The sequence below is a fragment of the Halichoerus grypus genome, chromosome 1, assembly GCF_964656455.1.
Source record: "Halichoerus grypus chromosome 1, mHalGry1.hap1.1, whole genome shotgun sequence".
NCBI lineage: Eukaryota > Metazoa > Chordata > Mammalia > Carnivora > Phocidae > Halichoerus > Halichoerus grypus.
The window spans coordinates 123,632,256-123,654,869 of NC_135712.1; the positions used below are offsets into that span (position 1 = coordinate 123,632,256).

General features: G+C 43.0%; 1 long non-coding RNA gene across 1 annotated transcript in view; it reads left to right on the forward strand.

Moving 5' to 3' along the window:
• The first annotated feature begins 5,913 nt into the window (after positions 1–5,913).
• LOC118525040 (uncharacterized) overlaps positions 5,914–22,614 on the forward strand; it is a 180,130-nt gene continuing 163,429 nt past the window's right edge. The window contains exons 1-2 of the long non-coding RNA XR_013447454.1: positions 5,914–6,101; positions 6,199–6,356. This is a non-coding gene — a long non-coding RNA (uncharacterized LOC118525040). The remainder of the gene's footprint in view (positions 6,102–6,198; positions 6,357–22,614) is intronic.

Sequence of the window (22,614 nt, forward strand, 5' to 3'; positions counted from 1 at the left end):
AAGAATCTATCTGGGCTCTTGCTTGGAGGATGATACACACTCTCAGTTGCCTCTCCTTTCATTTCATTTTAGTGGGAGCTATGAAGGGTACAGTCCTGCCTGGTTTAGAGACAGCCTCTTTTGATGTTTTATGGTACAGGTCAGGAAGCACCCCTCTTTCTGCCTAGCCCGGTAAGAGGGTCTAGGAGAGGGAGTGGGAGGATATTGAGACAGGGCCAAGGTTCCTTGCTTTCATAGGTTCCTTAGAAATTATGTCAGAGAAGAACTGGCTTTCCTTACTACCTCCGTCCACTTGAACTTGGGTTCTTGCTAGGCCATTGCCTAGCTGAGTGATGTTTTGGGACACTAATGAGCCCCTTTGAGTGCTAGGCTATCATTCATTCCTTCTTTCAGTGCTTAGAATGAAGTTCAAACTCCTTGCCACGTCCTGCACAGTCTTTCATGATTTGGCCTCTGCCCACTTCTTGGTGATGCTGTCACTGGGGCATCTCCTTCATTGTTTTGGTCCTGGTGCCTTTGTTCTTGCTGTTTTCTTTCTCAGAAAATACCATCTCCTGATGTGTGCATGGCCTGTTTTCTCTCCTCCTGCAGGCATTGCTAGATGCCACCTCCTCAGAGAGGCTTCTCTGACCTCCTTCCTGAAGAAGCTGCCCTTTCCTCTGCCTGGTCATTTTCCACCCCATTCTCCTAGTTTATTTTCTTCATCACACTTAACTATCATCTGAAACCTTCTTCATTCTTTTTTTGTGTACTTATTTTCTGTTTGCCTTACCTTCCTGCACATGGAATGATTTTGGGGACCTTGTTTGTTTTGTTTATTGCCTGTCCCCAGTAATGGCACATGGTAGGTGCCCAGTAAATGCTTGTTGACTAAACTATCCTGCTTGCTTCACAGGGTGGCTGAGAGAATCCGCTAAAGTGGTACGTGATTGGATGTTCTGTGGTGCTGGCCCAAATGTGGGGAGTTGTATCTCTTGGTCTTGTGTTCCCCGAACATGCATCACGACTCAGGAGACACCAGGCCAAGGAGAGGCAAGGTGACAGAGGGTGCAGCCCAGGATGGAGAAGGAGGTGTGGAGGGCCTTGTGGGTGCTAATGTTAGTGTATGAGAAAATGACCAAAGCTGCTGATATTCCAGATCCATCTAGCGATTGTCTAAAAATACCAGGTTTGAGATCTCTTCTTCAGTTCCTGGGAAAATTCCCTCCTTCCTGTAGCAGAAGTTCCCAGTGTTTCCAAATTTCTAGAGAGGTAGGAGGGTTAGAGGAAAGGCCATTGCCTGGGTCTCAGAGGACCCTGGCTTTGTGGCCTTGAGCAAAAATTTCACTGATCTGGCCTCAGTTTCTCTTCTCCAAAATGTAGTGTGAAAAATGGATAAAGCGAAACACTAGAGTGGAGTCCAGAGGCTGGAAGGGGGAGCGGGTACCCCTCAATGTCAATTAGAAGAATTGTCAATTACAGACCCCAACGGAAGAATCAACAGGAAAGAATGATCAATGACCAAGGCCCAGACAGGAGAAGATATATATTAAATCTTCTATAAGAAATCAGCTACCCTTGTCCCTCAGCCAAGGAGAAACCTTCATCACCCTGAACTCTTGCTTTTTTCCAGTGGACTTTATCATTTGAAACAATTCCTCCCAACTTCCTCCTCCTTCTCTGTAAAATAATCTTCCTCTCCTTTGTTGGTCTCCTCTGGTTTTGTCACAGCTTGCGTGTCCTAAATTGCAACTCTCTGCTATTCCCAAATAAACCCATCTTTTGCTGGGAAAGTAACTTTTATTTTGAAGGTTAACAGGGGATTGAGAGATGTATTAAGCTACTACTGTTCTTGCTAAAACAATGTGGCAACCTCAGGCAGCCTCTCTTTGGGCAAAGGTGTTCAAAAGAATTTTATTAAGTTCTAAGTCATGTGTAAAATAAGGAAGTGAGACAAACAGGTTCTAAGCCTCCGTCCACTTGAACTTCCTAGGATTGGGAGTTGACCTGAAGCTTGAGACATTCTGTTACAGTTTCCATCCACAAAGGGCCACTAGGCCACTAAGGCAGCCTGGCAGATCTCTGTGAAGTCACAAATCTGGGTGGCTGGATCTTCTAGGGAAGTAAGCATAGTGTCAACACTCACATTTGCATACAATCATCTGTTTGCATAGAGCTATTATATTCATTTTCTTGGAGTGTGAGGAGGCTTGTTTGAGACGAGGGCGTCCTGAGACCTAGCCTCCCCCACCTGCCTTTTTGTAGGGATGTGTGTCCACTCTCAGTGTGTCTGTGCCCTCCTTGAGCTCCCTCTGGCCCCTGCATTCATGCTGTCCATCAAGTCAGGAGCAGAAGTGAGGAGGGCATGACCTGTGGGTCTGGCGGGGGCAGGGGTGGGGTGCGGAGGGCCCAGAGGCAGGCTGCTCAAGGGGAAGTGCATCAGAACTGCACTAGGGAACCTCAGTAGGAAAGTGGCAACTCCAAGGGAGAGGGAGGCACTGTCTGCCAGGCAGAATTAAGTTCCTTGTCTGATACTAAATATTTCCTTCCCTTGGTTATTTGTCATGGAGAGAGCTCAGCAGGTGATTATCATGTTACTACTTAGCCATCAATTAACAGAAGTCTACCCCTTTGGGTCATTTCTCATAAATCAATTTTCCCATTCCCTTCATTATTTGCTTGTTTTCTTTTAACAGCCTCTCTTGCACTGTAATTTATGGAGCCCCATCATCCAAGGGCGAGCACCACTCTTGCTCTGAATCCAGGAAAAGCCTTTTGTGGAAATTTAAAGGACGGGTGAAGGAAAATTACACAAGTGAGGAATGCTTAGATTAAACGTTTCTGAGTCAGGGTTATATTCTTTTCCTCCCCAGCCCCATCCCACAAATGCGAGGGGCAAAGGGCTCTGGGGTGGGAGTGGGCGAGTCATTGCATGGGGCATGGTTTGTGTTTTCCCACTTGAATTTCATTGTGTTGTTTCCTCTTCATATTTATTACCACTTAAGGTTCATTTACATTCTCTCTCTGTCCACAATGATCAGAGCAACACCTTCCAAATTAGCATCATTTGCAAGTTTCATTAACATGCTGTTTACTCTCCCTCTTTCAGATCATTAATAAAGATGACCCCTGTGCACCCTACTTCCCCCCCAACTCCATACATTTCCCTTTGTCATCACTCTTTGTTTGCAGACTTTGAGCCGGTTTTAAATTTATGTGGCAGTGCTCCTTACTAAGCCAATTTGAATTAATTTTGAGTGTAACACTTTATACCACTATATCAAATGCTTTTCTTATAGCGCATGCATTCTATCAATAGTATTCCTACCACCTTTCTATTTGGTATTCACGTTGAAAGCTCCCAATTCTGCTTGGCATTTTAGTTCTTTAAAAGTCACTGTATCCTCTGTACTGACTAGGGACTTTCTCCTAATTTTTCGGTTATTTTGAAATGATTGATGTTACGAAAGAAAGGATTTTGAGAGCTATTTATGGCAATCGATAGCTTTCATCTTTTTTTCCCACATGTGCTATTGTGGTTGAGTAAGTAATTTTGGTGAAATCCCTTCACATTCTCAGATGCATAAGATCTGGACCTCCTATTTTGAAGGCTACAGATTTCCCAAATATTCTTTCCCTTTGTTTGAAACCATTTGAGTATCTTTTTTTTTTTTTAAAGCTGTACACAAATTTTGAAGATATTTTAAATGCCTGGCATATATGTCATCAATTCTCTAGAAATGTTTTTTGAGTTAATGAAATGAATATAATAACTAAATCTGTCAGTCATTCATGCTTCTCCCTAATCTGTACTGTTACTTCATTCTGTGAAATAGTGAACAGTTAAAAAAAGATCAAGGCTGCTAGTGGAAGATAGCACTATTGTCATTAGTACTATGGTCCTTCATTTATTTATTTCACATGTATTTATTGAGGCTTTACCTTGACTAGACATTGTTCTATGCTCTGAGGATATTGCAATGAACAGAAACAATCTTTTCTTCTTATACAGTTTGATAGATCGACAGTGAGCAAACATACAGCTATGTAATATATCATCAGATTGTGATAAGTGTTATGAAGAAAAATAAGGAGGGACAAAGAAAGATACAGAGAGAGATTTTGCAACATTCAGAGGCTAAATTTTATATTTGGAAAGATGTACAATTCCAGAAGCTCCATGGGTAGAAATAATGACTAACATAGAACTCACAGTTTCATTGTAACAGATAGGTAGCCAGGTCCTACTGGAGACCTGTGCAAACAGATGTGTCCGTGCTGGACCAGAACCTTGACTCTCATAGCTCCTGGGACCCTCTCAGTTCAGGTGTCTATGACAAGACAGATCTGAGGAGTGTTATCCTTCTGAACTCTATGAAGATGAGCTAAGACCTGGTGGAGAACACTGAGTTTGCCCTATGGACTACACGAGGCACAGATTACCAAATGGTCAACCTAGTATGAAGGTACATGCAGGGGGCCATAGAGAGCATCCAGATCCAGCAAAGAAAATCTAGGCAGGAGTCTGCAAGTCTGCAGTGGCCACAAGTTAGGCTGAGGATAAAAGTGTTGGGAGGACCTCGGCTTCTTCATGAGTTCTGGCTTGCAGAGCACCCCTACTGGCTGTTGGAGCCATTATTAACAGGGATCATTGTCCTTAAGTGAGGTCACTTATGTAGTAGATTTCATAATGACTTTCATTGTTTTTTCTTTTTTTTTCAAGTCCATGCATTTACCCCATTTTTTCATTTTTTTCTTCATAACATCTTTTCATGGAAAAATGATGTTCCAAAATGCCCAAATGACTAAGTTACTTTCATAGTGGAAACTTTAAAATGGTACTCTTCCTCCCACAGGATAGAGTTCACATGCTTAGCCCAGATCTCACAGCCTCCCAGCCTGGTCCCTTCCCAGCTATCAAGCCTCATCACCTGCTCCTCCCTGCAGTTCTGCCTTTGGGGTCTGAGAGGACCAAATTACCTATGCTCCTCGCTCGCTCTAGATTATGTCCCACTGTCTGTTCTGCTCCTGACATTTCTTCTGAATGGAGTGTTCTCTTCCTCTCTTTACCTGCCAACTCCTGTTTAGCTCTTATTCTGGATGCCTTAATTCAACACCCTGGATATCTCCCTACCCTCATTCTTAAAAATCACCTGCAGGTTTCTAGCACGATAAGGACAGTGTCTTACTCATTTTTCATCTACATGATCTACAGGCACAGAACTGGCATTCAAGAAATGTTTGTTAAACTGAACTGAACTGAAGATGGGGGAGAAATGAGTGGTTATCAATTCCATTTTGCTGTTGAAGAGACTGGGGGAGGATAAAAGAAGAGCCTACCTGGGAGGGTGAGTGGCATGACCAAAGTCATCCAGGGCAAGCTGAATGGGACCAACAGTGAGCGCAAGGCAGTGAACACCTAATCTACCTAATCTGGGCTGATTTCGCAGGTGATTTCAAAGCACCGTGAACTTCCGGTGCTCAGCCAGTCTCTCAGCGCATCGCTTTTGTTCAAAATATTTCTGATTTACAACTAATGATTTTTGGTGGTTATCACAGTTATCAGGTGGCCGATTTTTGTTGCTAGAGTTTATTCTTTTTGTGAAAGTTCTTATTCATTTTCAAGTTAAATAAGATCTGACTTTTATCCCCAAAGGAACTTATATTTCAAACCCCTGATTTGAGCAGGATTTTGGTTTGAATTTGGGTTTGACTCATCTCTTTGATTAAAGGCTTATCTTCTAAATAACTTGTCTTAATAGTTACTCTTTCCCTTTCCAGACCTTCTAAATTTAGATAAATGAGACCAATTATCGCTTCCAGAATGTTCAGTTTCTACTCCAGTCCTAGAATTTGTTCTCTAAGAGATGTTGATTTCCTTCCTGTGGGATCATTTAAATTCTGCGGTTTCTCAGTGAGTGTCCTCACCCGAGGGGAGGAGGGCTGTAGGTGGGGCCTGCTGGCTGCTGGTTCACCAGGAGCCACAAGGGTGCGCATTTGGCCTCCTGGGAGCGTGGACATGGCCCACGGGCCCTTGCGAGCTGTGGGCAGAGGGCTGTCCTGCGGCAAGGCAGCTGGTGCCTGAACAAGTCCACTAGCGCATCGTGTCTGTGCATACCCAGGTAAGGGAGAGGGACCTCTGAAAATGTGCTGTAGAGACATGAAACCTGCAGGGGGAGGAGATTTTTTTCAATTCCTTTTCTTTTTTGTCATTTCCAGAGATGATCTTGAATCAATGATGGGGAGATATGGAACATCATTCATATATCACTTTAGTATATATTTAGTAGCCACCTGCTGTGGGCCAGGCACCAAGCCACACTGCGCATATGGGGTGAGCAAGAAGAGGTGCCCCCTGCCCTGATCCTGCAGTCAAGGTGAGGAGGAGTTTGCTGCTCGCAGTCGGGGGTGGTGGTGGGGGGTGGTTACACTCAGAATTCTCTTCTGCTGCCGAGAGAGTTGTTTCCAGCAAGATTTTAGAGCTTGGGAGGTCAGCCCTGGAACTGCTTATGATATTGTAAGCCCTAGAGGTGGGAGAAGGAACCAGAGGGCTTCCTTCCTCAGATGCCTGCCTGCCTCTCTCACAGAGTTCCAGCCCCATCAACCTGACTGCTCACTCGCCCTCACACCCAGACCCTCCCCACACAATGTGAGCCTGTGACTCTGGATCCCCAAGGCCCCAGCAGACAGAATTCATTTTGGGTGGACACAGTCAGCATAAGACTGACTCCAAGTCTTGTAGAATCTGAGATTGTTCCAGTGTGGTGGGGCTGAAGGTTTACTCTGCTTGATCCAAAGACACGAGGTTCACTAGCAGTAGGGTAAATAGATTTAGATGAAGAGTGACTGTTTACTTGCTTGAAAGTAGAATCATCAGAGTGGCCCAGAAGTCTGCATTTCTCTCCAAACAATGTGGGGTGACTACAGCATAAGCACAGACCAGCTTTGCTCAGAGAAGGAGCTCTTAGCTGGGATCCTGGGGCTGATCCCAGCTTTAGAGGGTTTCTGAGTGCCATCCAATCGTATATGAATTTTTTTGTGTGAGTGCGAGCATATGTGCATTTTTTTCTGAGAAGAGGGTCTGTGGTTTTCATCAGATTTCTGACAGGGTGTGGAGTCTGGAGTGAAGGGGACTTGATTCCATTCCTTGGTTCCTTCCTCTTTTACCAGCTGGGTTGGGGGAGTCATTTGGACTCTATCTTGATCTATAATAGGGTGAAATAACAGCACTTCTTTCAGAGGGCTGTTCTAAGTCAAAAATGAGAAAACGTAGGTAAACTATGAGGTTTGCAAACCATAGACTACTATACAAATGCCTGGGATGACCAGGTGGTTCCCCCACTTTTCCCTCCCCTCATTTTTCCCTCCCCACAACCTGGCTAATGTCTAACTGTTCTTCAAGAACCACTTCCAGGAGCATTTCCAAAAAGCCTTTCCTAGGTGTCCAGCTTGCTCCATCGGGGTAAGATGCTGCTTCTCTGTGCTCCCATCACCCCACCCCCTTAGCTGACCTCTAATAACACATTTTACTGTATTGCAGTCATTTACTGACCTGGATACTGACCTTCTACCCAGATTGCACGCTCCTTGAAGACAGGGATGGTGACTTGGTTGTTCTCTCTGCATGGCACCATTTTAATGTCATTTTGTTCAATCGATAAAATGTTAGTTATTTTTAAATTGTGCTTTAATGAGCTAACTACTAATCATTTTTATCTATTCATCAAAGGCAGACTTAGTTCTTTTTACTATGTGTAAATGAAAGTGATAAAATGGAATCCTTTAAGAGCATCTTACCACTGTCTATTAGGTTGGCCTTCTAGCAAATTCGTCTGAATTAATGAGGGTGCACCTTCCTCTGTCGAGGGAAGCAGGGAATAAGGCAGTTGCATGCTGCCGTGTCAGGCTAGCGTCGTTGTGCCCGGCCGCAGTGACGGTCCTCCTTGTTCGCAGAGCCCCCCTCGCCCCTCCAGCCCGTTACCTGTGGTGGTGCTGCCCATAGATAGAGATGGATAGGTCTGGGCTGGGAGCTACACAACACTGAGAAAGCACCCTTCCTGGCTTCATCTAGGCAGCACGTTGCAGGGGCAACAGGCCGCCCCCCCAACCTGTCTCATGGCCCCTTTCTCAGGTACTGCCACCCTCTTAATTACCCTCCACCCCTTTCCTTTGCTATTTGCCGGCAGGTTACTCCCAGTAGCCATGAAGATCTGTCTTCCCAGGCTCTTCTCGGCCTCTCCAGGGCTCTCCTGTATTTTGTCTCCTGCTCCCGTTTTAGGAAGGACCCATGTTTTCCATCTTACCTGCTTTTATTTCTGTTACTGGAGGGGAAAAGGAATTATGTGCTTCCCACTGGCTTCAGCTCAGCTGGTACTAGACGTTGTGTAGACTGATGTAACGTTACCAAGGAGGAAATTATTAAAAGGACGAGGCTAATTTTCTAATTCACACCTGGAAAGCAAATCTGATGGTGCTCGCACAGATCTTTAATGAAATAACATTGTTTAAGAAGTTTCCAGAGAAATTCATCACTAATTGATTTTTGAACTGTGGAAAAAGATAACACAGAGAGATGAGATATTAGTCCCCGTCTGGCCTGACTCCCCCGCAAGCTTTCTCTTTGCCTAGTTCTCTTTCTCATGGAAAATCAATAGCAGCTTCCTGAATTGGCCTTGTGGACAGTGGGGCCCACAGAAGGCCCCATGTTTGGATGTGATGTGTTTTCTTTCTGCTTTGGTTTTTCTTTGTTTGGGTCCTGCTGTGAGGTCTTGGTGAAAGCCATGGGTTTCCACAGTGGAGCTGGGACATTCATTTTGTGACTTGAGTAAAAGGCAGTGAGTCGGAGAGCAGCAGGTTGGGTGTCCTTGAAAGAGGCAGTTCTGTAGTGGGGACGGGGCACAGCCCTTCCTTCATCCCCAGGGGCTTCCCAGCCTCCCTCATCCCCAGGATGCATTATATATATGTGTATATATATATATATATATATATATATATATATATATATATATGTATGTATATATACATATATATATATTCTTTGAGAGGGACCACTGACATTATCTCATTTTTATGTTAAATATAAACAAAAGCAATTTTTAAATTTTGTTTTAAAAATTGACCTGGATGTTTATAGCAGCATTATCAATAATAGCTAAATTATGGAAGGAGCCCAAATGTCCACTGACTGATAAATAGATAAAGAAGATGTGGGGTGTATGCGCACAGTGGAATATTACTCAGCCATCAAAGAGAGTGAAATCTTGCCATTTGCAGTGACGTGGATGGAGCTATAAGTCAGAGAAATAGGTCAGAGAAAGACAAATACCATATGATCTCATTCATATGTGGAATTTAAGAAACAAAACAGATGATCACATGGGAAGGAAGAAAAGAAAAAAGAGAGGGAGGCAAACCATAAGAGACTTAACGATAGGGAATAAATTGAGGATGTTGGAGGGATGTGGGCAAGGGATGGGCTAGATGGGTGATGGGCATTAAGGAGGGCACTTGTTGTGTTGAGCACTGGGTGTTATATATAAGTGATGAATCAGTAAATTCCTGAAATCAGTATTACACTCTGTTAACTAGAATTTAAATAAGAACTTGAAATTAAAAAAAAATTCAGAATTGACCTGAAACATGTAAGCCCATTAAAAACTTGAGTGCCAGCTCTGCAGAGCCAGCACCATGATAAGTGGCCTAGCCCCTCGCCTAGCTTGCCATATTTATCTGTCCTTCCTCTGTAGAGTTTCAGATGCTACTGCTCCTGAGTGCTGGCTTCTGGGCAAGCCAGAGAGGAGGGCTTCTCTTCTTATCTCCGAGTGGATGCACACATGAGTTGTCTCTGAATTTAAAGGAATTATGTACATTGGTAGGGCCCTAGATCTCAGAAGAAAGAGCCTTGACTTAAGGGGCCTTTCTCCAAGTGTGGCTTGCAAATGAATCAAGGCAGGTTGACTCAACTTGAGGCACCATCCATAAATCCAGGCGGGGCCTCTGTTGGGGATGCAGCACGACCTCATTTTGCCCTCAAAGAGCTCACAACTAGTGAGATGAAAGAGTCATGATGGCGGCGGGGGGAGCTCAGAATGCTATGAGGTCCTTGAAGGCAAATGCTTTGCTCAATCCTGGAGGGCCCAGGAAGACTTCCTGGTGAGGGGCTGTCTGGGCTGAGCCTGGAAGGACAGACAGTTATGGGATGACACTCTTTAACCCTTTCCCCCAGGGAGCCTAATACATTCCCCCAGTGGCCCCCACCTTAGCCTTTAATATGGGGAAATCTTATTTATTATATTGGGAGTATTCTTTGTATGAGTTGTCTACCTTTCTTGTCAACCTATATTTAACTCTACTCTGTACCCACTCCCCATACAAACTCTCATCTTTGCTTTTACTCAGGGATCTGCTGGACTAGTTCTCAGCAAAATAACAGTTCCAGAGTTCACTCTTGAATTGCTGTTTCCATTTTAACATTCCTAAAGAGGTTAATACAAGGGCAGGGGGATTTCAGACCCAAAGGCAGGTAGATGGAGGAGGCATTGTTAATGTGGACATTTCCTTGACTCTTCAAATTATGTTTCAGGGAACCAACTCTGGTTACTGGAAGGTTAGCTTTGGTTTGGGTGGTCTGGATATTGGATGCCTCTTGGAAACCTGGCTGGGTGTGTGAGTGGAGATGGGGAGCACTGTCTGGCCCACAAAGGTCAGTGTGGAAGCCTTGTTCTGCCAAGGTGATGTTGACTGAGCTAAGAACACTAGACTCAAGGAACATCTCTGCTACTGACCATTTTGGACAAGGTCTTGTCCCCTCAGTTCCTGCCTCTGTAAATCTCAAGTGTGGCTCCACCATTCTGGGAATGTCTGTAATGGATATATAATCGCTGTATTAGGGTTCTCTAGAGAAACAGAACTAGTGGGACATCTATGTATCTACACCTATATCTATATATCTATCTCACAGAAATTGGCTAATATGGTTATGGAGGCTGAGAAGTCCACATTCTGCTGTCTACAGAATGGAGAACCAGGGAAGGCCATGGTATAATTCAGTCTATGTCCAAAAGCCTGAGAACTAAAAACTCTAATGTCTGAGGGCAGGAAAAGATAGACATCCTAGCTCAAGAAGAGAGAGAATTCATGGTTCTCTTGCCTTTTTGTTCATTCAGCAGATTGGATGAAGCCCACCCACGTTGGTGAGGACTGCCCACATTCTTTACACAGTCTACTGAATCTAATGCTAATCTTTTCCAGAAGCACCTCACCTACACACCCAGAAGTAATGTTTTACCAGGTATCTGGGTATCCCTTAAGCCATTAACCATCACACTCATTCTTATTCTCAGGGCAATTTATGGAAACCCACTAGTGTCCTCCTAGGGAGTAGATTTTATCAAGGTTGTACCCACAACCTTATATCACAACCTGTTTAGTTTGTGAAATAATATTGGTAACTATGATGTTAGTAATAACCTGAAATTGTATGGGATTTTTCTAGTTTCACACCCACGATCACTCTGGGTCTCCAGGTCATCCATACAAGGTGGCATATATTGAGCACCTACTCTAGGTACATTAGATGTATCACCTTTTTCAACCCTTCAACAGTTCTGTGAGGCAAATATTATTAACTAAATAGTTCAAATGAGGAATCTGAAGCTCAGAGAGATAAGGTGTTTCACCTAAGGTCACACAACTGGTAGAAGTCTTTGGGGGAGAGTTTCATTCCAGAGCAGCAGTGTGCCCACTTGCATCTTCTTTGAGCCCCTGTAATTCCAGTGACCTCTGAGCTGAGGATGCAGTGACAAGGGGGTGGAAGGGCTGTTGTGTTTTAGCTCCGAACACCCCATAAGAACAGGTCACTGCAAAATTCCTATGTAGTTTGGGCACAGGGCAGCATGACCTAGCAGAGTTGGATGAGCCTAGGGGAGGGATGCTATTCAGTGGAGCAGGGAGCTAAGGGTCTAAACTGGAGAGAAAGCATGAAGAGAGAAAATGAAAGCAGCTATGGTATCTGGTGGAGAGCAGTACAAGCAATGGAGCTTTTAGAGCAACTGAAGACAGGTCTGAATAGCTGAGAGAATGGCTTCAGAGGCGACGAAAGCTCCAACGAATCCTAAGGAAGAGAGAAGGAGAAAAGAATTGTTACTTCTTAAACAGCATAAAAGGAAATCAAAAGGGGACTTAAGGTCAGTGTCAAATATTTGGAAGGCAGTGGTGAGCTCTCATAGCATTCCAGTGAAGGCAGCATACAGAGGACTCTGGTTACATCAGTGCTTTGTAGCAGGTGGAGTTTGGTTAGCCTCTAGGAAGGATTTCTTGGATGCAAGGTGTTTTTCACACTGTAACAGACGTAGTCAAGCTACTGGTAGTCAAGAGGGTATCTGTCAAGCCACTTGGGTACCGAGAACCCTTGGACACTTTTCCTACATTTGGAGAATTTCTTGCCTTCTGAGTCTGTGCCTTCCCAGGAGAGAAGCCAGAAATGGGCTTTCCCAGTTTCCCTTGAATTAAGGTCCTCCCAACCAGATGCACCTGTGCCAGGTTTCAGTTGGGAGGCCACTGAGGTTAGGAAGCTGGTGTCAGGAGGAGTCCCTTCTGACCAGGGACTGGGCAGAGACATTGAGCATCCAGGGGCAGCTGTGGCAGGCTTTCTGGTGGAAACACAGGGCGCAGTGTTGTTGCTGGAATCTGTGGTTTCTATGCCAGTGGGGGTGCTGGCAAGGACCCTATGGGAACAATCTGGAGGGTGGCAAGGTTTGTCTATTGTTCCTGGTTTCAGGGCCTCTCACAGATGCTGAATATCCTTTAATAAATTTCTTTTCCACTTAAATCAGCTACCGAGGGTTTTTTTATTTGCAATTAAGAACGTCGATTGGGGGGTGCCTGAGTAGCTCAGTCGTTAAGCATCTGCCTTCGGCTCAGGCATGATCCCAGGGTCCTGGGATCGAGCCCCGCATTGGGCTCCCTGCTCTGTGGGAAGCCTGCTTCTCCCTCTCCCACTCCCCCTGCTTGTGTTCCCTCTCTCGCTGTGTCTCTCTCTTCAAATAAATAAATAAAATCTTAAAAAAAAAAAAAAAAGAATGTCGACTGGTACAACAGGTAACTGAGAGAGCTTGTAGAGTCTCCGAGACTTTTAGGAATAGAAAAAGTGCTCAGCTGTCACTTCAGCATTATCAGAATTTGTGTCAATCAGCGTTCTTGGTTGCAAACAACAAAACCAACTCTAGGTTTTTAAAGCAGAAAAGGAATCTATCAGTGGTTCCGAGATTCAATGGGTAGCCAGAGAACCAGCTTTAAATATGGGCAGAAACTAAGAGCTTGAGTCAGAACCCTGTTATAACAGGGCAACTGGGCCAGGGTACGGTCTTTGCTGCACCAGGATACCACTTGACCTTCCATTAGACACCAGGAATTAGACACTCCTAAAGCTGCTAGGGATAAACCTGACTGTCCCAGCATCTTCATACCACTCACCCTAGCTTCTGGGTTGAGAGTTCAATTGTCTGCACTTCCAGGGAGTTGAGACAGGCAGAGTCTCCCCTCTTTGGGCTTCTGAGGTGGGAGGCTGGTCACTATACTCTACCAGTATTATACACAAAGCAGCATTACCTCAAAGAGAAGGGGCATTAGATAGAACAATAGTAGATGTCATACTAGGGCACGATCCTTAGCTCCTGGTGCTATGAGGTATTGAACTACAAGACATAAATGGAGGACAAACTCTTAACAGATGAAGACATCTTCATGCTGCAAAAATCAACAAAGTGGCAAAACCCCATTTTTTCATCCCAATTTTATTGTTTATTACATATTCTATCTTTTTTTTTTTTTTTAAACATTCTATTCCTTTGTCTTCATCCCAAAACAACTGCTGGGACAATGGAATCCAGTGCTCTAAGATCCATCCATCCATCCATCCATCTACTAAGCTCTGGGCATGCCCAAGACAGGTGCTGGTGATGCAGACATGAATGAATAAGGCAGTTTCTACTTTAAGTAGCTCAGTCAGTGGGGGAGCTGCTACAAAGCAGACAATTACATGATAAGGTATGTTAGATTTTTTTGTTGTTGCAACGTAACAAAGTACCCTAAATTTAGTGGTTTAAAGTTAACTCACAGTTTTGTAGGTCAGAGGTCCACAATATATCTGCTCAGGTTGAAATCCAGGTGTTGGCTGGACTAAGTTCCTGTCTGGAGAAACTGTGGAAAAAATCCACTTCCAAGCTTATCTTTGTTGTTGGCAGAATACAGTTCCTTGAGGTTGTAGGACTAGAGTTCCCATTCCCATGTTGGCTGTCAGCTGGAGACTATTCTCAGTTCCTAGAGGCTGCTTCTAGGTCTTTGCTGTAGGCCCCCTGATCCCCATCTCAGAAATGGAAAACCTCCTCTTTGGGTTGAATCCCTCTTGTGCTTTGAATCTCTGACTTCCTCTTTTTTGAGGAAACTGCTTTTAAAGGGCTCTTGTGTTCAGGTCAGGACTACCTGGTTTATCCCTCTATTTTAAAATCAACCATATGGCATATACAATATGGCATTATGGGAGTGAAATCCATCATAATCACGGTCCCAGAGGTTATGCAGGGTGTGTACACGGGGGTTTGGGGGGGTAGGGTAGGATGGGAAATCTTATAGGCCATCTTAGAATCCTGCCTGCCACACAAGGTGAGATATGCAAAGTGGAGGTATACACAAGGAATGCTGGGAATACAGGGAGGGGTGTTGATCCTAGTTTTGGGGGTGGGGAAATTTGGAAAGTCTTTTTGGAGGAGTGTCATCTGCACTGAATTAAAGTTTGGTAAGGACTTAGCCCTGCGAAGTGAGGATTGGCCATAAAGACCATCCCAGCTAGAAGAAATGACTTTTGTGCGACCAGGGGTGTGACATAGTACAGTGTATTTGATAATAACAAGTTTGTGTTGCTAGACAGTAAATATTTTCCAAGGAAGGTAGTAGTCAGACAAGGACCTGGAAAGGCCCAGAGGGATCAGGTCAAAGAGGGCTTTACTATTCTGATCTGGGGGAGTCAGATATTTGGGCCCCAGCCTGGAATTTCTGATTTGGGATAGGGCCTGAGAGTTTGCATTTCTAACAAGTTCCCGGGTGCTGCTGCTGGTGCTGGTTCAAGACCGCACCCTGAGAATTGCTGCTCTGGAGAATGAATGGGAAAAGAGCAAGACTGGGGGCCCGGTAGGGAGTCACGGTGCCAGTCCAGCAGGAGATGTGAAGGCTCTGGCTGGGCTCAGGGCTAGGGAGGTGAGGGTGGAGATAGTGTGGAGGGAATGGGATTTGGGAAAAGCCTTAGGAAGCCATGCTGGGGTGTGGGTGTAAGAGGCAGGGTCACATTAGGGCTGGCCCCCATGACAGAGCTAGAAGGGATCTGAGCAGTTATCAGGTCTAGTCGTCCCATTCCTCTGATGGCAGTGTGGTGCCCAGAGAGAGCAAACAACCTCTTCAAGAGCACATGGAGTTGGTGTTGACACCAGCATATGGGACCCAGATACCCTAGCCTCCATGATGCAGCCTTTGTGAGTTACTTTGGAAAAAAGAAAACAAAATACAAGGAAGGCAGCTCCCAGACCTCCTGGCGTCTCCTTGTCAGCCTCATTCCTGTGGCTCCTGGCTTCCGTTGCCTGCTCCTTGGCCAACCAGGCTTCCTGTAAAGGTCACTGCCACCTGTGTATAAGAGGAACAGCGTCCCTCCCCTGGACACCAACGTGTAAGGGATCCTGAAGGAGAGGTCAAACTTATCAAAGGTGTTTTAAGTCCTCTAACTGATTTCTTTTCAGCCCTGGGCTCTTGGTTGCAGGAGAATTTTCATGGCTGAGAGAACCTACTAGTGACAAATTTGCTGAAGCGTGGAGACAAGATTGGGAAATTACAGCACGCTCCTTGGATTTCCAAAGGGACAGATACCAAACGCGGACATTCCTTTTCACACACAAAATGTTGGTGTGCACACGCATGCGGTGGAGATCAATCCTAACCCCCAAAGGCCCCTTTGTCTCACTGAAGCGCTTATTAAATGAATCTGTGTTTCCACTGGCAGCTCAGAGTCGTCTAGAAAGAGAACACAATGCCATGTCGGTCAGTATTTGTTACTGTCAGAGCCTTCCTCGCAGTCGGCACCACGTTTATTGTCTTTTTGGGGCCGTTTTATCCATTTTCTGTGGGCAAAGTCATTAATCTTCCTCCTGGCTCGGGTGCTGTGCATCCCTGACAACCAGGGTCCCGGCTTCCTGGGCTGCTGGGTAGGGGCACCTCCCAGCCTCCGCCTCGTGGTGCTGGTGCTTTGACTAGAGTGAGGAGTGAGCAGAGCCATAAAGAGGATTGAGAGGAGGAGGGGTGCAGATGTCTGTGGCTCTCGAAGGCACTGGGGATCTGCGGCAAAGGTCATTCTGTTTTTGAATCATCTACAGTGCACCCTGACACCAAAATACACTTAGTCCTATGCAGAATCACTTGATAAAGAGGCTAATGAAGTGGAAAGATGTCAGCGGAGCTAAGCGGGCCAGGCTCTCGGGGATGCACCATGATTCAACCTTCTGTTTCCATGGAAACCAGAGAGGCTTGGCTTCTTTCTCCCTCTCCTTCATTTTGGAAGGTCTCTCCTTGGTAACCTTGACCCTTTCACATTGGCAGGCAGAGATAAGGAATTCCATTTTCTCTTATCTGGTCATGGTTGGCTGGTAGACACTGATGGGTCTGTGATGGGGGAGGGGTGCTGGCCAGGGGCTCTGGAGTGCCTTAATTCAAATGCATGAAGTGGAGGGTGGGAGGCGATAGAAGAAGAACACAGTTAATTAAGGTTGATATTGCAGAGAAGGTTGTTTTCTGAATAATAAATTCTATGGGCTTCAAAAACAAGTCCAATTAAAGGAGTGCAAAAAGGAGAGACGTTGAAGGACAGAGGAGGACGGGTTTGCTCAGGGGCTGTTTTTTGGGGGGTGGGGTGAGGGATATTGGCTGCACCTAAGGGGACCCTTCTATGCTGGGATCTTGCTACTCGGAACAAATACTGTTTGATGATAGCTTGTGACATTGCTGCCCATACAAACGCCCTTTGCTTTGAGCATCGGGGTCATTTGTGGCCTCAGCTAATGCAGAAGGGCTTTGAAGTTGATCCAGATGGGAGAGCTGGCTTTAGGTTGCTATCAAGGAGAGGGATTTTTTTTTTTCTCAATTGAGGCTCATAAATGTTTCTCCTGGGCAGGTGCCTTCTCCAGCCGTGTTGTACATCACTCTCAGTTCGAGTGCCCCCTATATTCTTATGCGCTCTGTGTCTTCTGGAATAAACTATTGATTGAGAAAAATCTATTTATCCCTGGCTGGTCAAAGCTTTGTGCTCCTTGGTATTGGTCATCCATTCTTGGATCAGACAGAGGAGGGTATGGCCAAAGGCATGTGGTGCTAATATGGTAGCCCCCTGATCCATCCCCTCCCCTCAATAGCAACTATGGCATAAGTTCTTAGAGAAGGAGTTAGAATCAGGTTCCCCAAAACATCTTTGCTATAAGACTCCTAACTTAACCTTTAACTTACAACCTCAGAGAACGAGTGTGTATTTTTAAAAATTATTATTGTAAAGGCAAAAATCTTAGCATGTCTTCTTCCTGTAGAGTAAGAACCTTATTTTACAACTGGGAATCAGGAAACATATCCACAGGTGTATGCAGGAGCTGAACGAGATCAAATTTGGCTTGGCTCCCCAGGAGCAAGCTCTCTACTATTAAAGGTGGGCTCTCAGCATTCTCCTAATCCACCCATTCTTATCACATTCTAATTGATGGTCCCACTTGGAGCTAGGGTAAACTGGGAAAAGGGCTGGGGGGAGTGACATTCCCTCTTCTCCAGCTAGTTGAAAAATGGCTTAGAGGAACACTGAAAGCAGAAGGGCTTTTTCTTAGCTTCACCTAGACTGTGGGCAGACTTCCTGTGTAAGATTCATCAGTAATGGACTGGTCAAATAAATCATACTACGTCTATAATGGAATATAACACAGCTACACAAAACCATGAAGAAACTGGAAGGATATGGAAAGCTTTCCAGGGTTGATTATGAAGTGAAAAAAAGCCAGAGCAGAGCACTGTGTGTGTTAGGTTTTGACTCCTATTAGAAAAAGGAGAAAAACAAAAATATATCTTTATATATGCTTGCATTTACATAAAGAAACCAGGTAGTACACGCAATAAATAACTACAAAATAAAAATAAAAATGAAATAAATGACTCATGGAAGAATGGGGTTGAGAAGTGGATGAATGGGTTAAAGGACTGAGAGAGTATATACATTAATTTTCAATTTAATTTTTGAACCATGTAACATTTATTAGCTAGCTATTTGAAAATTGAATTATAGAAAACATATAGTTAAAATTACAAAATGGAAAATGAAAATATAGAAAAGGGCAGGAAAAACCAGTGAAATCTCCTTTAAAATATTTTTGCTTATATTCTTACTTTGGGAATTCTTTCTCTCTTTCCTTTCTTGCTCCCTCTTGTTTGTTTCCTTCTTTTTTGCCTTGTTAGAGAAGGGATTTGAGATGACTTGGTGAAGAAAAAGAACATATAACACAAAACTGATTTGTAAAAGTTTTCTGATTCACCCCTAGCATGCCCATGTGAAAGGGGCAACAAAGATCCCCCCTCCCCATGACGCAACTATAAAACTGGATAACACTAACAAAAAACAACCATTTAGCTTACTGGTAATAGAGCAAAGCATTTATTCATGAAAACAATTGAATTTTGGTTAAGAATGGTAGAAGTTTGTGGTATTCTTGCATGGGGCTGCTCCCATCCCCCCTCCACCTCTACAAGTAGTTTACTAGTTGTAGGTAAGGAAGGCCATAAAAACCAGTTGTTTGCTGCCACTTCCAGAAGAGGCTTACCTGATTTGGACTGTTGTCAATTAAAGTGGTGATCTTGGCAGCAAGAAAACAGGGAAGGCTAGTGGCTTTGATAGTCAAAGTTTGTGGGTCTCTTTGTGGCATGCAATGAACTAACAGATTGGTTAGAAATTTAACAGGAAGTTTTGGGAGTGAGACAACCATAATAGGCTTGGTATGTTCTCTGCATACCCTGGGTTAACTGAGGCTGTGCATATGAACAGAAGAAATGGGAGTGAGCCTAAGCCATCTGCACATCCTTGGCCAGTAGAGCCTGGGCTCATGTACTGAGGAGTATGTGAGACAACCTGAGAGGGCCTGGCAGAAAGTAAACTCCAGGAGAGACTTGAAAATGTCCTGAATTTTTAATGAGCTCCCTAGCTCACACGCTGATCCATCAGCAGAGAATGGAAGCCTTTCTGGCTCAAGGTATTTGAGCACAACCTGTAACTGAACAGACATTAGAGTGAACTTTAGGAAGCTAGGCTTAAAAATGAAAATAAAAAAATCAGAACAAAACTGAACAGAAACATCAGAAACCAGACACTACGGAGAAGACAGACCTCACAGACCTAGTCTAGGCAAGTTACTCAACAGAGAAGCAGAAAAATCAATGATAGCAACAGTATCTTTAGGGGTGGGTGGGTGGGGAGGAATCAGAATCCAGAATTGCTAGAATATATCATCTAAAATGTCCAAGATTCAATAAAAAATTATGACACATGCCAATAATCAAGAAAATCTGACTTACAGTATGGAAAGATAAAGCAGTCAATAGAAACTGAGTTTCTTCAGATGTTGTATTTGATGGATGAAGACTTCAAATTAGGTATTTTAAATACTTTAAAATAACTAAAAGAAATCACACTCAAAGAATTAAAAGTAGAATAACAAGGATTTAGTGAAAAGTGAATCTCAAGAAAAATATGGCAATTAAAAAAATTCTTATTTGAAAGGTAAAATAACTTAAGTAAAATTTCACTAGAGTGGCTAAATAGCAGAAGACTGAATCCCGCAAATTGGAGGTAAATCGACAGAAATTACCCAAACTGATTTAACAGGGAGAACAAAGGTCAAAGAAGAATGAATACAACCTCTGTGACCTGTGAGCCAACATCAAGTGTACCAACATATATGTAATAGTTATCTCAAAAAGAGAGGAAATAATGGTCAAAAACTTCCCAAATTTGATGAAAAACATTAATTTACTGTTTCAAGAAGCTTGGTAAAACCCAAGCATAACAAAAGCAAAGAAATACACAAATAGACAGCATAATTGTGATACTGTTGAAAGCCAGAGAAAAGAGGAAATATTGAAAACAAAAACCGAAAAGCAATTTCTCATGTACGGAGAAGCAATACGATCGCTAACTTTTCATTGGAAACAATGGAGTCTGAAGATAGTGGAATGACATATTTAAAATATTGAAAGAAAGAAAAAGTTTCTAAATCTAACAAAAGTATTCTTTAAAAATGAAGACGAAATAAAAACATTCCCAGGTAAACAAATATTGAGAGAATTTGCCGCTAGCAAACCTGCCTTACAAAAAGTACTAAAAGAAATCCTTTGGGTTGAAAGGAAGTGACAGCAGAGAGCAACTTGAATTCACAGAAAGAAAGGAAGAGCTCTGCAAAATGGCAAATGTTCGAAAATTAAAAGACATACTCCTAAATAACCCATTGGTCAAAAAAGCAATCGGAAAAGGACATTAGAAAGTATCTTGAACTGGATTAAAATAGAAAGACAATGTATCAAAGTTTATAGGATGAAAATAAAGCAGCACTTACAGAGAAATATATAGCTCTAAATGCTTATATGAAAGGAGAAGAAAGATCTTAAGTCAATAACCTAAGCTTTTCCATTAAGAAATTAGAAAAAAAGGTAGAGTAAAACTAAACCCAAAGCAAACAGAAGGGAGTAAATAATAAAGAGCAAAGTGGAAACCAATAGAATAGAAAATAAAAAGTAAATGGGACGCTTGGGTGGCTCAATCAGGTTAAGTGTCTGCCTTTGGCTAATGGCATGATCCCAAGGTCCTGGGATGGGGTCCTGTGTCCAGCTCCCTGCTCTGCAGGGAGTCTGCTTCTCCCTCTGCCCCTCCTCCCACTCATTCTCTCAGTCTCTCTCTCTCTCTCTCAAGTAAATAAAATCTTAAAGAAAAAGAGAAGATAAAAAGTAAATGAAAAAAAGTTGGTTCTTTGAAAAGATTAAAGAAGTTGAGAAAAATCTGTGTTGGTTTTCTATTGCTGCTGTAACAAGTTTCCACAAGTCTAGTGGCTTAAAAAACATAATTTCATTTATCTTACAGTTCTGGAGATCAGAAGTCTGACATGGATCTCAAGTTGTTGGCAGGGTTAATCCCTTTCTGGAGACTCTAGGGAGAATCCATTTCCTTTCTTTTTTCAGCTCAAGAGGCCATAAACTTTCCTTGGCTCATGGCCCCCTTCCTGCATCTTTAAGGCCAACAACATCAGGCCAGCTTCTTCTCACACTGCCATCTCTCTGTCTCTTCTTTTCATGCCTCCTACTACTTTTTAAGGACTCTTGTGATTACATTTGGTTTACTAGGATAATCCAGGATAATCTTCCTATCTTAAAGTCAGCTGATTAAAGATATCTGTAATTCCATTTGCAACCTTAATTCCTCTTTGCCCTGTAACATAATATATTAATGAGTTCCAGGGATTAAGATGTGGACATACTTGGAGGACCATTATTCTGCCTACCATAAGCCTTTAGGTTGACTGATCAAGAAAATAAGAGAAACACAAAATCGTGAATAAAAGAAGTAAAATCACTATTGACCAAACAGAAACTAAAAGAACTGTAATTAAGGGGAATAGTATGAATGACTTAATGCCAGAAAATTCAACAACAAAGATGAAATTAAGAAACCCTGTGAAAGACACAAATTATGAAAACTGACTTAAATAGAAAATCTGAGTAGGCTGGTAATAAGTAAAGAAATAGAATTAGTAATTTAAAATCTTTCACAAAGAAAACCCTAAGTCCAGATGATTTCTTTGGTGAATTCAGTCCAATATTTAAAGAATTCAACCCTTTAAAAAAATAGAGAAGGTAGGACTAATTCCTAACTCGCTATATGAGGCAAATATTACCATAATACCAAAGCCAGAGAAAGACATAAAAAGAAAAGACTTCTATCTCCTGTGAACATAAATAAAAACTTGTAAACAAATATTAACAAACTGAATTCAGCAGTATATAAAAAGTATTATACACCATGACCAGATAGTATTTATCTAAGGTAAGCAAAGTTTGTTTAACGGCTAAAAAATCCATTAATGTAATACATGATAGTAATAGAATATAAGACAAAAACTAGATGATTATCTCAATAGAGGTGGAAAATCATTTGACAAAAATTCAGCACCCTTTCATGATCAAAATACTAAACAAAATAAGGGAATTTCTTCCACCTTATAATGGGAATCTATAAAATACTTAGAGCTAACTCCATATTAAATGCTGAAAGACTGAATTCTTTCCCCATAAAATTGGGAATAAGGAAAGGATGTCCACTCTTGCTACATGTGTTCAATGTTGTACTGGAGGTTTTAACTAGTATAATAAGGCAAAAATGAATGAATAAATGAATGAGTGAGTGAGTGAATGAAGGCATTTAGATTGGAAAGGTAAAAGTAAAACTGTCTTGGGGGCGGAGCAAGATGGCGGAGGAGTAGGAGACCTGGATTTCGTCTCCTCTCAGGAATTCAGCTGGATAGGGAT